A 15263-nucleotide genomic window follows, 5' to 3' on the forward strand; every position below is an offset into this window, starting at 1 on the left:
AAGTGTCCTTACTGGTATTGCAGTCATACTCCCAAGCTCTCCTGCTGTTTCCAATCTGTGCGCACAGCCGTGAAAAGACCGGACTGACATTTACAGCACAGCAGGGAGACTCTTGAGTAGAGAATGTTAAAGACTCCGCTACCTATGTCTCAAAGTGGCCACTATACATGATAAATCTTCACAGGAGAACTAGTCGGCACTTTAGCTGATGGTGTAATGAGGCTATTGATAACGAAGCACAGAATGCTTCTTTTAGTGCTTGAACGCTTTGCAGACATTGTTTCTATTTTTTTTTTCCTTAATCTAAAATATCTGGCGAGAGAATCAAATTCAGGATGGGTATAAGATATTTTTTAGATGGTGCTTCTTTGCTAATTTTTACAGGAATAAGTTAATATAAAATATTAACGTAATTCCCAATGTCTGTTACAGCTAGCATTAAGAAGGGAGTCAGTTGCTTTCCTGAGTAGTTTGACAGACTTTACTCACTGTTTTATCCTAGTGAGCTGCCAGATTTGGGATGCCATAATAACAGTAATGCAATTAGGTTTTCTGCACCTTGTCTGGTTGACTTCTTAGTTAAGAGTTTCTTTCCCTTTGGGAATAAGACTAGACAGCCTGTCATTTGCTATTACTAATTCTGCTTAAGATTATCACTGGAGCTTTTTTAGTAATTAGCTATCTTAGTTGGCTCTTAAATTTTAATAGCCAATTGAAGCTACATTTTAGCCAAGTTCCATACCTAAATTGCATTCAGTCCATTAACAAAGTTGGTTAAAAGGCTCTTAAAACAAAAGCCAATAGATGGTGGTTAGCACTTCCATGTTTGCAGCAGTAGCAGTACCAGCCACCAATGAACATTCTCAAGAAATGGCACTTCCTTCTAGCAAAGGAAGAGAACAAAGAATGACCAAAATTTGTTTTGGGAACAAAGGCTGATTATGCAGAATACTTGTAGAAAAAAAATAAAAATGAAGTGCGTCTTTTCTGGAAGAAGGTGGGGGAGATGCAGAAGGGAGAAATTAATGGTTCTGCTCAGACTTGACAGGTTCTGGAAAAGCCAAATAAATGAAGTTATGTTTTTCTCCATTTCAGCTGATCAAAATTATTAGCAAAACCATCTGAAGCACCTTGTGGTGGAATCGTCACCTTGCTGAGTTTAGTTTGTAAAACATCCTGCCAGACATTAAAAAAACTGTAAGCATGCCAGCACATAGGCTCAGAGCACCGCTTCTCTAGTTGATAGACCCTATAATTTTCTTTTATACTGAAGACCATGGCTGGATACCTCAGCCTCCCAAATAATTTAATGTAACATCAGTCTGCATTTTTTATCCCTAATAACACTTGTTTAAATTAGATTTTTCTCCTCTTTTCTTTCTTTAAGGTGTAGACAGGAGATTAACAGCCTTTGGATCATCCCGTGACAAATAATGGCTTTCTCAGACTTTTCTGCTTTTTAAAAAATAAATAAATCTTTACTGCTGTGAAGACATCAAATATTAATACTGCTACAGTTTTAATACAGAGTCTACTAGTTGCTGATGAGTTGTTTCAAGGATGGTTTGCAATGCCCTGTATGTGTGACGATAGGTAAGTATCAGTGGCTTCATTGCAGGAGGTGTGAGGCAAACCCCAGATTATGTCTGAATAATCAGTGTGTGTGTGTATATATATATATATATATATATATGCTTTTACCAGCATATATAGTGGGACATCTAAATTAGAGTTTCCAGAGTGCACCACTTCCATTGTTCAATAAGACGTAGATTGTTCAATAAGACGTAGAGCTGGAGCTCTTTGAACATGAGTTGGATCCTGTTGCTTGTAGCTGACCTGCAGTATCAAACCGACTGGAAATGCTCTGTGGCAGTAAGTGCCGGTTCCTTCATCTCTCTTGCTGTTCTGGGGGTGCTGGGCTCTCTGTGACGATGCAGTACTCAAAGGGGGAAGGAATCTTATCTGTCTAAAGGTTGATTTTCACGATGTCCTTTCTCACAGGTAGGGAGAAAGCAGATGTGGTGGGATCAACTTCTTTGGAAATTCCTAGAGTCCTAGTTGATCTCATGGATAGCTTTATGCAACCGCATGCTAACTCACATGCATTTCAGTTTTCTTCCCCCATATTTTCAAGACTGAGCAGCTGAAGATTTAGAAAGGTGATTCTATGAATTCTTGCTTCATTTTAGGCCTTCTTTATCTCTATAGATGATACCTCTATAGCAACAGTTTTGGGGTTTTGCGTGTTTTGCTCTTTGGGTTTTTTTTCCTTTTCTCCTGAAGCGATACATAAAAAAGGGAATATACTATTTCTGTGAACTGTTTTGCCTGGATGCAGAATAAGCCAGACAGCTTAGAAAAATGTAGCAGATCTAATTGGATGCTACAGACTAGTTTTTCTCTGCACCAATGTGCCATGTTTTTAAACATGAAGTCAACCAGCAGTATTGCACTTGTACTTCTTTCTAGTTGTCTGTGTTTCATTTTATCTCAATCAAAACCTGTCTTCTTTCAGACTAGAGCATATCCTGCTCATATAGGCTTTCATGCCAGATTTTAATGCTCTTGCATCTAGGTCTACTGCATACAAATAACTGAAGCATTTTCAAATGGACCTCAAGTTCCACAACTGCCTAAGCTGCTGACAAATGAATCCTGACAGCTTTTTCTCCATCATTGTGAATGCTGCAACAAGCCAAAATTGAGGTTTTGCATTTTCTCAGGGATATCCCAAACAGTAAAAGAGTTGTGGAGGAACTGTTATTTGATGGGAGAAAGATTGCCTCCCGTATTTCTGCCCCTTGTGTTGGAAGGTCAGCTTTCCAACCCTGCAGACCTCAGCTGCTGTGATGGGTTTTCATAAGTATACTCGAAAGAAAAGTGACAAGAGCACAGTGAGACAGCTGTGAAGTATAGTAGAAGTGAAAAGAAAATAGACGTTTATGAACTTTCCTGAACTAATTCCTTTTGCCAAACCACTCCAGACAGGAAGAAGCTGGCACAGTGGTAATCTGCATCTGCAGCTCCTGAGAGAAGGAAAATGCTGCTTTGGCAAACGGAGCAAGAAACCTAGAAAATTAAGGATTAATATGTCCATTTATAGAGAAGCAGTGAGAACACAGTAAGATGAAATACAACCAAGGAGGATGCATTTAGAAGACAAAAGAGCCCTGGAAGGGAAGGCACTTAGCTTTGTTCAGAATGCAAACTATAACACGCAGTTCTTGGAACTGGTGAGTTGCACAGCTGAATGTTAAAAGAAATTAGTTCATACCACAAGAAATACACAATCTGTGCCTTGAAAACCTGAAGGTACTTTTCTTTTCTGCCAGGAGGGGAGTGGAACACTGGATCTACTTGAAAGTAAGTAACTCTCCACCTAATTTTATCTATCTGCTGCTAAACTTCAACAAAAATAGTTTTATTAATAAACTGAATTCCTTTCTGAAAACAGATATATCTATACAAAATAAAAATGCCTTTATTCCTGCTTTCTCACTAATCTGTCATTATGGAATTGTTTCCTTTGGAATGGTGAAGGTGGATCTGCACTAGCACATGTGCAGTCCCTGACTCACTTCTAATAATGCTTGGTGATAGCCATAGTGACAGGTATAGAGCAAACGGCACCACATTCAGAAGACAATATGGTGCTGAAAATATCTGGACATGGTCTAACAACTAGTTCCTTTTGTCACCGATGGAGCTGATGATCAGTAATTTGTAGGATGTGGGGGGGTTAAATCAGTGCTGTCAAACCTGGGATGAGGTGGAATTTAAAACTCTCTCTTATCCAGACCAAATGTTATCCAGACTTGATATACCACTTGAGAGACTGACAACATCTTTTGCCTCTGTTATCTTCATACATTAGCTGGTTCCATGTGCGGCAGTGAGTTACCTCACTGATTGCTTATTTCCTTTCCTCAGGTCAAAGCCCTCCTAAAAACAGCTTTGAAACTTGTCATCCATTTCTGGTGTAAGTGCAACACAAGGTTTTCTTTAAATCTGACCAGAATACTTTTTTCTCTGTGTGGAAACTATTCTGTTTTGGGGATGAATTCCATTGTTTATATGGAAAGCTTGAGTTTTCTGAGGTGGTAGTGCCCAAAATATCATTTGAAGCCAGTAAGAGCTGCAGTTATCCAGTATCACTGAAAATCAGGTTTATGTTCCTCTAAAAATATACCCCTTGCCTATTTTATTTTACTGCAAAGACAACTGCTGTTGCTGTGGCGTTGCCAGATGGAGCTGTACATAGACTTGGGGCAAGTGGAAATGTTGAGGGGAGCATTTGGGAGGGCAGGGAGTCCCTGCTGGTAGCAGCACTTGCCCTGCCAGGGGACAGAGCAGGCTTTGGGAGGGGGTGCTGGGGAGTCCCTTGTATCGCTTCTCTGCAGGAGCAGCTGTGGCAGGCTTACCTGGACGATGACCTTAATGAGAGGAGGTTTCTTGTGGGGCGTGCATCCCCAGGAGAGGCTGCACTTGAGATCTGACCTTTGTTTTCCTTTCATGCCGGGTGTTTCTGGGCCTTGAAATGCTGCTGTGGGCTCAGATGGACAGTTAAGGCAAGGAGGGATTAGCTCCCAGGGACAGGGATGTGTAGTAAGAGTTGGGCTCTCTCAAAACACAAACCAGCTTTGTGGGCCGAGACTAGCAGGACTAATGATGGGCATTTCTGGAGGGGTTTGCACCTTCAGAGCTCTTGGCAAATGTCAGCCAGTTTGCCTGCTGCCCTGCAACTGCTGCTCACTGGGAAGGAGAAATCCTGCTCTCCCAAGTGAATGCTCCTCCCCAGCTGCTTTTCAGCTGACTTTGCCAGCAAGGCTAGAACAAGGGCTGCCCTTCTGTGCAGGGACTGTGGGTAGCACAGAGATGCAGCCCAGCAAGCTTGACAGTGTGGAGGTGCTGGTCTGACCTCCCCAGGGCCCCCTCTCGAGTTCAGGGCAGGGAGGGACCAGTGCACCCACCGAGGCAGAAAAGCTTCTGAGCTGTGGAGAGGAGCAAAGCTGAGCCCAGGGACCGAAGCTGCTGTTACAGACTCCAGTGTCCTGCCTGAAGGGAAGGTTGCTGTCTGAGCTGCTGCCTGTGCTCGGGCAGGGAGGGCTTGCAAAGCAGCGAAGCAGGGAGCTGCGTTCTGTCAGCAGCTGGAGCCTTTCAGAGTCCGCCTGCAAAGCTGCCACTGCCCTTGCTGATGCAGAAGTGTTCCTCACGAGGTGGCTGCCTGACCAGTCTCATTGCTGGGCTGGTTACCCAGACCTGCTCCTTGTGGAGATGCATCAGTTCTCCTTGCTGCCCAGCTGTTCCTTGTGAAGGCTCGGTGTAGCTAGCTTGGTTAAGCCCAGATGTATCTTTCATGAGCTATCATTTGTAAAAGGAGTTCTCAGTGCTGGGGAGAGCAGCCAGGAAAGAAAAAGTTTCCAAAGAGGGTTGGAAATTTCTGTCTTCTAGTCCTAGGGAAATGAAACTGAAGCCATCTTCTGGTGTGCAGCCCAGCAAGTTCCTGTGAGCCTGTCTGGGAGAAATTAGCACCTAGTTAAAAAGGTGGGAGCGGCAGCCAGGGAGGAGGGTTACAAGCAGGCATCTGCCTTGAGGCTGTGCTAAAGGGAAACTGTAGGTACTTGTTTCTCAGCAGTTCAGCTGAGGGCTGCCTCTAGGAAGAAGGTCCTGGTGCCAGGGCATAATTGTCCTTGCCCTGTTCTTTTTTTTCTTTAGTGACAGAGGGTGCCGAGGGCTGAAGGTACCGGCTGGATGCTCAGTGCCCTTCCATTTCCCTCTGCAAGGGTTTTGGGTGGGTGAGAGAGGCAGGCAGCTGTGGCCCGGCAGCAGATGTGCTGGGCACGTCAGCCCGCAGCAAACATGGAGTCTGATACCTTGTGCCTCCTATGGGACAAGACCCTGCTTGTAAGCAGTTGCTGGAGAAAAGCTGGTGCATAATCAACTTCTACCTTAATTGTCCTGTGCAATATCATCTGGGTTCTATCCGCAGAGCTGAGATGCTGGTTTCGCTGCCTTTCAGGACCGCTACAGGTGCGTGTTTTCAAGATCTGTTGGTCTAGCCAGCATGCTGTAAGGGTGCGGGTAACAAGGTTTGTCAGTAATGCTTCTTGTTCCTATCTTTGACCAGACTAACTTGGTATCATTTTCTACTAAGAAAGCTTATTCTGTGTGCTGCTCAAAATACTGGGCTGCTCAGGCATTAGAGAGAGGAGAGAGAAGCCTCTCCATAGTATTCGCAGCACTGTTGAATGGGAGCTGTTTGCTGGCCCTTGTGACTTTGTCTTTTCCCAAGGAAGTATTGCTGGACTTGCCTGGTGGGTAGAAAAGTTGAGTCCCTGTGAGATCAAACAGCTTGCCTGGACCCTGGCAGAGCTGTAATTAGATGAGTGCAAATTTGTCACCTTCAGTGTCATCCTTGGTCTGTCTTATGTGCTGCTTCTGGCATGGGGGGGGGGCGGGGGGGGCAGGGGGGGAATTATTTTTTTCTGTCTATAGGACAGAGGAAAGGGTGGTGGCTTGGTTAAGGCAGCTGGGAAGGTTTCTTCTTTGTGGCCTGGTTGCCCTGGGAGTCCACGTGCTGCTTTGTAAGGGAAGGTTGCAAGGATGTCTTCCACCTTGAAAGGCAGGATGGTGGGTATACATACCTTCTCTTACGCTCAGGGTTATAGAACGTCACCTGGGTGTGCTGAAGCTTCCTAGAACACTTGAATACCTGAACTGCAGGCTGTGAGATTCCTGCAGGCCGTGCTGGGGCCCCCAGCTTGTGTGCTGGGACCTTGCTCCTGCGTTGGCTGGTGCCTGGAGGCAGAGACGTGCTGGAAAGGCTTTGGGCATCGTGGCTGTTTCAGCCAGCACCCCACTCCTCGCTGCTTGCAGGAACTGGAGGGTTCCCAGGCACGGCACAGTCCTTGTGTGTTGTATTTCCTGATTGCAGGTTAATTCCTTTCTGACCGAAGGAGCCCTTATTTACCAAAATTTCATCTGCTCCTGCTGTTTATTGCCCCCTGAAATCCTCCTCCTCTCCTGCTGTCCTTGCTGTCCTTCCAAGAGCAGCCAGTTGTGTTCCTGCTGTGGTGGGGAGAGGGATGGAGTCAGGATGGGGTCAGCGGTTGGCAGCTGACAGCTTCTTTTTGTGTTTCCATCTGTTCTTTCTCTTCCCTTTTAATGAGACCAGGTGCCAGAGTGCACTGGGAAGACTTTCCAGTGTGAGAGGAAGGCACACAGGGCGTACTGGGGTCTTTGCTTTTGTCCTTGGCAGAGAGGCTGCTCGCATCCAGCCTGCACCATCTTGAGCTGCTCCTATAACGCATGTGGTGACGGGGAACACGCTCTGCGGTGAGCCTGACAGCTCCGGCTTGAGGGGGTCTGTCCTGCAACTCCGAGCCTCGATTGAAACTTGGAGCTGCTTGTGCTGATGGCTGCAGAGGTGCAAACCTGCCTGTTCCTGGACCCACTGGGGCACCTGTCTCTTGATTGTGTTGCCCTTCTATTTTTTTTGTGATGTGGCTACTGCCTTGTCTTCTAAAATGCCAGCTGTTTCAGATGATAGCAGTGGCTTGACAGGTGCATTTTTTCAGGCCCCTGGTGCTCCCTACACAGACCTGTCAGCTTTTCTGATTGCCCCCTCTAATGAGTGGCTCCACTCCTTTGTGTTTTGGAGGGGCTTCCCCTCTGCTTTTGGGGCCATATGCTTATTACAGAGCTGGTCTCTGTGTAGGAAGGCTCTTCTCGAGGAGGATCTGCAGGGGCTGCTTTTGCTGCTGGCTCTTTGATTCATGAGAGCTCTTAGGACGTGTGAAGGGTGGGAAGAGGTTCAAAGGAAGAACCCGGGGAGCTCATTTCAGCAGTTCAGCTTCAACAGTCTCTATATGGAAAATGAAAACCTGCCCTTGTGCTGCCACTGCCAAAATGTGGTGTGCTGGGAGTCAGCACGGAGACCTTGATCCCCTGAAAGCTGTAGAGTCTGACAGCGCCTCCGTGGCAGAGACCAGAGGCTCTTTTAAGGGATGCACTAGGTGCCCTGTTTAAAAATCAGAAAGCCCTGGCCCGGGTTCCAGCGCAGGGCAGCCTCTGCGTGGCTGCTCGTTAACAAAACTCTGTGTCTTTTTGGCAAAAGACTTTCCGCTACAAATGCAGTCAAATGTTTGTCTAAGCAAAAGGTAACCCAGCAGTCCCTTCCTGAGCAAACCGGCAATTGCTTTGGGATTTTGCTTGAGTTCAAAGTGTGTCTTTGTGGTTCTGTTGGGCCTGTGAAGGCAACTGCCCAGAGCAGGTGAAGCCACGTTCAGCTTTGCTTTTATTTCCTTGGTGCCTGCTTCAGGTTAACTTCCATGCACAGCAGCGATGGCGCCTGCCAAGTGCCCCAGCACCTCTTAGTGCAGCCCTGTGTGCTGCAGGGAGCTGCGCCAGCTGGCCCGGCAGCAGCCGGGAGATGAGCTTGTCCCTTCAGCGCTTCACAAGTGACAAATAAAAGAAGCTACTCCTTTCACAGCACTGCTTCTGAACACCCGATGGTGCTTTGTAGCTGCTGTGATGGTGCCAGGTGCTCCTGTGGGCTCAGGCTGAAACATGTGTCATGGGCTGGGATTGTCCCTTCCCTGTGTCCCACTGTGTTGTGTGGCTTTTCCCTCTCGCTTGCTTCAGATCACAGAAGCAGATGCTGGTGTTTGAAAGCGCCTTGCAGGAAAGGTTAGGATTGGCTGGGGCTGTGGATGACCAGCTTGCTGTGAAGCCGAGGAGAGCAGTCCTACTGCAAATGGAACTGCCAAGTGGTGCCAGAAGCTGCAAATGCCAACCCAGCTGTTGTGGACTGGGTTAAGGCCGTGTGGGTTTTTTCTTGGCCTGGAGAAGCTGGAGGAAGGACAGTCTGTGGTGTTTAACGTGGTCTCTGGAGCCGACCATGGGAGGATCTTGCTGGGCCATGGGTGCTTGGGTATTGCCATGGTTTTAAATGCACATGATGCCAAGCAGTAGAGAGCTACTATGTGCTTAGGCTCTGAAGGAGGTCGGGTATGTCGGGTGGAGGAGAGGAGGGGCTGGTAGTCCCCAGCCTGTGGTGCCCTGCAGTATGGGGCGGGATGGGAGAAGCCCTGGCAGGACCCTGCTAGCTGAGGAGAAGAGCTGGGTGTGAGGGAGGAGGGACTTGCCCCTGCTCTGCATCTGTGACAGACCACTAAGCCCTGCTCCTACAGCGTGGTGGTACTGCAGCATGGTTCTGTCCTCGGTGTCATGGGGGCTTAGATGGCTCTTAGCTGCCAGAGGAAACAGGAGGCCAAGAGAGCTGGGATTAAGGCAGCGTCAGCCGCAGGAGCAACTACTTGACTGATCCTGTAACTACATAGATATGGGTGTCCTTGACAGCTGTACCCTTTCTTGTCTAGGTTGAGATGTTGTGCCGATACCTTGCAGAGTCAGGTCTGAACCTCTATCCGGAATCTATCCATCCTTCTGTGGCACTGTCTTCTGGCAGTCGCAGCCTTGGATAATGCCTTGTTGACTTCCATGTCAGAGATTCCCCTTGAACTGTGATTAACTTCTTGAGGCTTGTAAATTTTCTTCTGCATGTACACAAAGACAGCTGTCTGAATTAAAGGGTGTCATAGTATTAAGGAAAAAGAAAAGCTAGGAGGCATCACACTTGTTAGGGCCAAAGATTTTGCTTTGTTTTAAAAAGCAATGGGAGGAGAGCAACTTACTCTTCAAGTAACTGCACAGTTGATGTCTCAAAAACGCAGGCATTTGAAATGCTGTCTTGATTCAGAGAAGAAGTAGAGAAGCAGTTCAGAGTTTGGAAGTGAGATGTAAACTCAACAAAGTGAGAAAACGAAATGGGTTCTCAGCATGGGTATAAAAAGGGGGACAGCAAACCCAGCGTTGTGCGTTCAGGTCTGTGCTACCAAAACCAAATTGAAATCGTTGTTCTCCCCTACAGTGTGGGACTGCATTGCTCAGAAGGCGGCAGGGGAAACACGGGCAAAAGGAGCCACCTTGATTTTCCTTCTTTCTCATCAGGAAACAAATACGAAGCCTGTTCTGGCTCAAGAAGACTGAGCTGCCTATTTGGGACTTCATCAGGTGTCAGTGGGTAAGTGATCTGACTGCAGTTATTTGTTAGAGGATGTTTTGATAGCATCTAAAATGATTGAGTGTTGCAGTCAGTCCTTTCTTGAACCGAGCGCTGGAGTTCTTCCTCCATGGGTTAAAATGGGGGTAGTGAAGGCTCCTTCTGCACCCCCTCATATAATCTGCCTGTGGCTGCACTTCCCCCCCCTCTCCCTGGATCCTCACTGCAGCTCTTTGCCTTTGCTGCAGCTCTGTGTTCTCTGCAAGACACCAGGCGTGTCCAGTTATTCTGTGGGTTTGATGGCGTGGGTGCAGCAATGATGACAGGAAAGGTGCTTCTGATGTGCCTGTTTCAGACCCTGCGCAGGGGTTTTGGTGTTCAGAAGCTGGAGAATGCCTGTGCTGTCAGGGTTGACCTCGGAGCCCGCAGCGGGGCTTCTGGGGGGTGCTGGCTGACGGTGCTCTGTGTCCTTCTAACGCTGCAGCAAAGGAGAGGTTAATAATGCAACAAGCCTGCTCTTGCCCCTGGCTGTAGGCTCCTTTGTTTCTGCAGGAGGAGAAGAGCTATGTAAACAGTGTTTCCCCGGGGCTGGGGGGAAGGATTTTCAGCCTGGGTGGAGCAGCTCCCTGCATGAACGAAGTTCTCTGTGCCTCTAAAAGAGAGCAGGGCCACCAGCCTGGTTTGGTCAGACCCTGCTAGGAGGGAGCAGGGTGGCTTGCTTGTGTGCTGCGCTGTGCACGAGCGTGATCCCCTGTCTGCTTCCTTGGGACTAGCTGCAGCCTGTGCTGCTGGGCATGTGTCTGAGTCAGGAGCGCAGGCAGCCAGCTGGGAGCCAAGTGTGAATCGGGAGGGATGGCTCCCAGCTGAACTGAATGGTGGCAGCTGGATGCTGTGAAGGAGAGCAGAGGTGAGCTGCTGGGGCAGGGGGGGTGTTGGCAGGGGAGGAGGGGCTTGGTCCCTGAGGGAGCAGAGCTGGCTGCGTAGGACCCCAGGAACAGAACGGAGAGGGGGCAGTGATACAAACCCTGTACCCCCAAGTCCATGGTCGTGAGCATGGATGGTGCTGTGATTTTCAGCCTCTGGGCTCTTTCTGAAAGTGTGCATCTCCCCCAGGGGAGGTGGCTAAGCCCTGTCCCGGGGAAGAAGCCTGGAAGAGACTTGGTTGTCCTTCCCCTTCCCTGTCTCAGCTCCGCCTGTGTGTCTGGGCATCCAGCTCTGTGACAGGGGTGGTCTGCCTTACATTTCCATCTCCAGCATGGCGAAGCCCAGAACTGGGTCAGAAAGCGGTGGCTGCAGTCTTCTACATCCTGCAGGGCATCCTGAACCATGTGTGTAGGCTTGCCAAGTGTGGGCACCCATACAGACTGTAACTTCAGGTCTCTGGCTGCTCGAAAATGGCAGCTTGGCAGGGCTGTCGGCTGTCTGTAGCCATCAGGAGCCATGGCTCTGGTGAAAAAGCTGCAAGACAAGCTGGCTGTGGCCTCCCTCTTGTCGTCTGCCAGCAGGCTGGCTGACAGCACACACCAGCCGTGCCATCTCCCCAGCCTGCTCTCTGGGAATGCAGTGTATTCCTATCCCTCAAAGTCCCTGTGAGCTAGAAAAAAAGAATAGTCTGCACTGTTCACCTTCCCTGCCATCAGAAATGAAGCAGCTTTGGCAGAACGTGCGTGTTTTGCAAAATGCTGGAGCACCCCAAGGGCTTTGCGTGCAAAACGCGAGCAAATCAAATCAAGCTGCTTTTTGCAGAGAGCATGGGTCCCCTTCTGCTGGATCACCAGGGTCTCTGCAGCTCCCCTTGCACAGGGCTGCATCAGCTCTTTCCTGCTGCCTGCCAGGGTTTTTGTCTGGGTGTTTAAAGGCCCTGGCAAAGGGAGTTTGCCTCCCGTGGGGTGGGAGAGGGTTGTGCAAGGGGGACCCACGCTCCCCCTCCAGTGATAGGCACTGCAGGGAGGCTGAAGAGCCCGTCTGAGCTGGGGCCCTCTGGGTGCTGTGCTTCTCTAGCCTGGGTGGCTGAAAGTAGCTCCTGCAGACCATCTTGGCGTGCTCTTGCCGAGCGATGACCTCTTCAGTGCTGTAATTTGGGATTTCCACAGCGACAAGCTGTGCTGCTGTGTGTGCGCTGGTGTAGTTGCCCTCCAGTTGATGGGCGTGGGTATGTCCAGCCCAGGGTCTGGCAACAGCAGATAGAGATTTGCCTCCATTACATGTGAGAGTTGGGATGTGGGAAGAGGAGCGAAGGAGAAAAAGGCTTTGAAGTCAAGGTGTATGCATTAAAAAAACAAACAAAAAAAAAGCCCCCCAAAACTGAGCATGTTTCTCTCTGTCCAGCATGCTTGAACTCCCCTGTCCCAGGCTTCTCTTGTACTGTGAACTCTGCTTTACTTTAGGTTGAACCTGTCTAAGAAAAAAAATAAACTGGCTAAACTTTGTGCAGAAATCTCTAAGATCCCAATGGGTCTTAACCTAGACGAGAAAACAGAGTGAAGTAACCCTATTGCAATGTCCATGTGGTAAAATGGGGGTGAGCAAGCTGACCTGTGATCAGAGGCTGATGAAGGAAAGCGCTGGCTGGGAAGAATGGTGGGTCCTGCCTTCCCTGCTTCCCTGCCCTGCGTTTGCCTCTGCCAAGTAATGACTGGCTCATCTTGGTGGCAGTGTAGGGAGCACAGGCTAAAAGTGAAGTGGCCCACGGGTAGCGTGTAACTCTGAGATCAAAGTCAGGAGGGAGGAGGGTGAGCCCTGGCTGTGCTCATGCTGAAGGCACCAGAGGGTGATGTGCTTGCACATCGGGGTGCCTTTTTATTGCATGCCTTTGTGTTTTGTTGCTCAGTCCTTGGAAAAGACTGTGCTGAGGATCAGACGTGGCACCGTGTCCCTTTCCTGTACCAGGCTGAGCCTTGCCCGAAGGGCTGCAGTTACCCAGGATTGCAATGCTCGTGTTCCCAGGTGCAGTGCGATAATGGCTGTGGGCCTTCTGAGGTCCAGTTATTTGGGCAGAAGCCTTTTTGAGAAGGAAGTATGGGGAAGATTAATATACAACACAAATTCTTTTTGGATGATTATTTCACACTCTGCGATCCCATGGCATATGCCCAAGGCTCAGGCTTTGAGGTGTCCTGCTTGGCTTCTTGATGAAATACCAGCGATGCTTCCTATGAAATGGGAATAAGTCTCCAGCTGTCTGATTTGGAAGTGCTCTCGTTTGCCATCTTATGCAGCTTCATGTTTCCACTGTGGTCTCACCAGCCAAAGAAGCAGTTCTGTCCTCCTAGCTGGAGGAGCCTCTGCGTCCTTGAAAGGAACGTGAGGGATTCAAACAACACTCAGCAAGCACTGACCTCCCTCAAGCCCTGTGTCAGACCCTGCACAAGGGCAGGGCAGAGGCGCCCAGGTGAAGTGCGTCTGTCTGAATGGACCACCGGTGTGCCTGGTGCCCGAGCTCCTCAGCAAGGGCGTAAGGGCACCTGTGGGCTCTGTCAAGAGTTGAGAGCTGTGTGTGATGCTGTGCTTAGCAGGGTTTGCTGGCTGCGGTGCTTCCCCGAGAAGGACAGGTCAGTTGTGCTGGTTTGTGCCCGGGTGTGAGCCTGCGCTGAGAGCCCTGCTGCAGGCAGGCTGCGAGGGGCGCGGTGGCAGCGCAGCGGGTGAGCTGCTTGAGCTGGGGTCCAAGTTATCCCAAAGTGAGCAGGCCAGAAGAGCAGCTGGTCCCTTCTGAGGGCAGTGCTGGCACCTCTGTGGGTTGTGTGGCTTGATTTTTAGGATCTGTTGTCATAGTGGGTGTTTCCAGATGGCGTGTGGCTCTTTGAGTCTGGAGTGCTGGCTTGCTTTCTTAGCCCCGGGGGAAACCCTGTGGGTCCTGCCATGAATTTCTCTAAGGGCTGCCGTGTTTTGGGCTGAGACGGGCAGGGCTGTGGCTGTGCTGAAGCTGGGAGGGTGTGTTGGAGGCAGTGTGGCTGCATGCTTGCTGTGGGCGTTGCACGCGTTCCCTGAGCTGCTGTTGGTGCTTGGAGAGCAGGCTGTGCTAGCCAGGCACCTGCAGTGCCTGTGCCCAGCAAGTGCAGGGAAGCGCGGCTGGTTCCAGTTGCCCTGGGGCAGGGGTAAGTGGGAGCTCCCTGCTGAAGCCGTGAGCTTGTGTGGTAGCTGGGCACAGCTGGGCTCCTGTTTGTGGGTCCCCCTGGGCTGGCAGAGGCTGGGTGGGAGCCGGCTGGGTGCTGAGCATCCCTGCAGCCCTCTGCTGTGCCTCTCCGCGTCCCTGCCGTTGCCGCGGTGGCATCGGCCACTGTCCCTGCATTAGCCACTGTCCCCGTTGAAGTGGCAGCCAGGACAAGGGGCTGGCTGTCAGCGCCGACCGGGAGTGCGCGGAGTGTGCGGGTGTCCCTGCAGCCCCGCCGGTGAGGTGGCGGGTGGCTTTCGGTGCCGGGGCCACCTGCGGGTGGGAGGGCTTGGGAGCGGGGCTGGGGGCAGCTCGGAGCGCGGGATGCAGAGGCAGGGCTGTGCCTGGGCCGGGGTGACACGGCTCCTGCCAAACGCCTCCCGGCAGGAGGTTGTGCCCATCTTCCGGCGGGGTCTGTGTCCCTGCAAGGAAGCTGCTTGTTGGGGGGAGGGTGTGGGGGATGTGGCTGCCTGTGTGTGTGTGTGTGGGGCTCCTGAGGCACCTGGAGGCTGCAGACATCCCTTGTCAGGCACCGGCAGTTGGAGCCCCTTCTCCTCCCCTCCCGAGCCGGACGGGGAGCGAGCTTTGCTCCCCGAAAGAAAACTCGGTTCTTCCTTGCTTCCCATTCCCACGGGGTGTCGATGTGCCTGCATCCGGACTGGGTTAACCATGGAGGGGATGGAAGCTGCCTGCTTAGCTGCTGCTGCTCTCGCCCTCCTCATCTTGCTTTCTCCCTGTGTTGCCCCGTCTGTAAATGAGGGGTGAGATGAGTCTTGCTCTGTCTACAAAATGCTGTGAAGGCTCGCGATGAAAAATCGGACAGATGGCCCAGGTAGAAGTGACTGCAAAGCTCACTGCTTTCCTTGCATTTTAAATCCATAGGTGACTTTCTGAGAAAAAGCAATTTGTGTATACATCTAGAGAAAATGCAGAGGCTAGAGTGCTCCAGGAAGGAGCAGATTCTTAACAGGCTGTCCAGCCTCACCCCTTCACTGAAGGATGAGCAGTAACTTGGTGGTGAAGCCAAAGCTTCCTCTGTAACACCTT

This window comes from Falco punctatus (assembly GCF_963210335.1).
Source record: "Falco punctatus genome assembly, contig: scaffold_99, whole genome shotgun sequence".
NCBI lineage: Eukaryota > Metazoa > Chordata > Aves > Falconiformes > Falconidae > Falco > Falco punctatus.